Source organism: Mauremys reevesii, linkage group 12 (assembly GCF_016161935.1).
Source record: "Mauremys reevesii isolate NIE-2019 linkage group 12, ASM1616193v1, whole genome shotgun sequence".
NCBI lineage: Eukaryota > Metazoa > Chordata > Testudines > Geoemydidae > Mauremys > Mauremys reevesii.
The window spans coordinates 40,970,488-40,972,867 of record NC_052634.1 but is presented as its reverse complement, the minus strand read 5'-3'; the positions used below and the strand labels follow the sequence as shown (position 1 = coordinate 40,972,867).

At 46.3% G+C, this 2,380-nt stretch overlaps 1 non-coding gene across 1 annotated transcript; it reads left to right on the top strand.

Annotated features, from left to right (window-relative positions):
• The first annotated feature begins 2,046 nt into the window (after positions 1–2,046).
• Positions 2,047–2,128, top strand: TRNAS-AGA. The gene has a single exon. It is a non-coding gene; the product is annotated as a tRNA-Ser (tRNA).
• Positions 2,129–2,380: the final 252 nt, after the last annotated feature.

Here is a 2,380-nt window from a genome sequence, read left to right as displayed (position 1 = left end):
CTGCCAGAATCTCTGAGCAGCTTGTTTAGTTGATGCCAAAGGTTGGATCCTGCTTTGTGCATCGTGTGTGAGAATGAAAATCCTAAACCGCCCTTTGAAATAACGAATGCAGCAGGACATGTTATTGTCCCTGCCCCAAAGCAGACAGACCAATGGAGAAATGCCGTCGAGTCCAAGGTGATATTCCACTGCCATTTTACCTTTTTTGCTTGCTAAACTCCTTCTTATCTGCCTGGCCCAGGCTGTCCTCTGCCTCAGCTGCTGCTCCCGGCCTGCTCTAGAGTCAAACAAGCAGGGCCCCCAGGGGAACAGAGGCTGGGACAGGGCAGCAGCCTGGGCTGGGCTGGGCAGATGCTGGGAGTTCTCGTTCCCTGAGAACTGGCCCGGCTCCCTTCTCAACAGCAAACAAATCAATTCCACATCCCCTCCCCAGAAAAACCAGCCTGGAGCCAAGGGCAGCAGGGGACGATTCCCTCCAGTTCCCACCGAGGCAGGAGAAAAGCCAGGGTGTTTCTAGCAGAGCTTATGGAACTAAGGTGGGGAAACCAGCCTTTAATAACAGGCAGTTCCAGTTTAAGCTCAGTGTTTTTAACAATTTCTACAACATTAAATAACCCTTCAATCATAGTGTCACCATCCATAACATTGCTTCAGCCTTATAGGTTCCTAAGTGCACAACTAAACATCTCTTCAAACACAAGGGAGTGGAGATCAGTCAATGTTCAGAGTCATCCCACATAAAAGAACCATGTTGTGGTACATACTGGCCCCATCATGTGGCCATCGCCTTTCCCTCCTCTCTGTTAAAAGTTTTAGTATTTTGCACAGAAACTTTCTTCCCTCAGGAGAGACCTGGGACCAGGGCTGCCAGCCAGCCAAACACTGTTAAGAGAAGGCGACATCTGTCAAAAAATGATCTCTCTCCTTCAGTTCAGTGACAGCCTGAAATGTTACTTATCCCGGCAGAGCTGGAGGATTGAAAGCAGCTACATCAAACCCCTGTGTAGCTAGCAGGAATGAACAAAAACACTCCCTGGTATCTGAAGAGATGTTTAGTTTTATCCTTTGTTAACTAGAAGACTAAAGGGAAAGGCAGTGGTGGTGCCAGATATTAAGAGTGAAACATGAAACAATCATCATAGTTATGTCCATAGTGACTGCAAAATCTTTCTATATTCTTCTTATCATCATCAGTGTATTATTTTCTCTGGCATCTAGACATTGACTAGACCTTGACCAAGAAATTTGGATCTTGATAAAATAATAGACTTCCCTGGTTAAGGTAATGGACTTGAGACCCACTCGGGTGTCTCCACGCTGGTTCAAGTACTAACAACAGTGGCTGCCTTTTAGCCATAGCTTTTAATCAGGGCAATACATTGATACAAATTCCTGTTAAATAATTTCTCAGCCAGAGTCCTTCACCCACATTCCTTAGGGCATTGGGCCACCATGTGGACGTTTCTTTTCCCTCCTCAATTTCACACAGAGACACAATTTCCTTTGCACAGATCCATGAACAGCAAAACCTCCCTGTGTCTCTTGTCTGAGCCAGGGCATTCAATTGTATTGAAACCTTCACTCCTGCAATGGCAATGATCAGACAGAGGGGACGTGGCCACCTTCACCTCTGACAGTGAGATATTGGCTCCGCTCTTTGTTTCTGCTGCTGTTGTTAGTCCATGAAACATCAGGGATGGAATGCAAGGCTGAGTTCATGCACCAAACCCCTGAAACATTTCAGTGCCCCTGAAAAATCCTGACCCTGGCTATTGGAAGGATATGGTGGAGATTCGAATAGGAAAGGGACTGTGTGAATTGTCAGTGTGGGGAATGAACAACAATCTATAGCAATGTCGTTAACACAAACACACTCTCATCATGCTCCAGCTGGAAGGGAAATGGGCAGGAACTCTTGCTGTTCAGCCATGGACACACTTACACTAATGCACAGCCGTGAGTGTGCTGGGGGAGCTGGTCTGAGCAATTTGAAGTGACAATTCAGTGAGAAGAGAATCATGGTGTAGTGCAGCAGTTGGACATCAAGTAGTTGTGGCCGAGTGGTTAAGGCGATGGACTAGAAATCCATTGGGGTCTCCCCACGCAGGTTAAAATCCTGCCAACTACGGAAACATTAGTGCATTGTAATTAGTGTTGTCTTAGTGCCTGAGCATCTATGGAGCCAGATCTGATGTCACTCTGAGGCTGTCTACACTTAAAATACTGCTGTAGCACTGGGGACTAGACAGCTGCTACAGTGACTGGAGGGGTTTTCCATCCCTGTAATAGCTACATTGACAGAACAATCTTTCCTTTCATTTAGCACTTAGGTCAGCTTAATTATACTGGATCCGGGGTTTTTCACACCCTGAAAGACGTA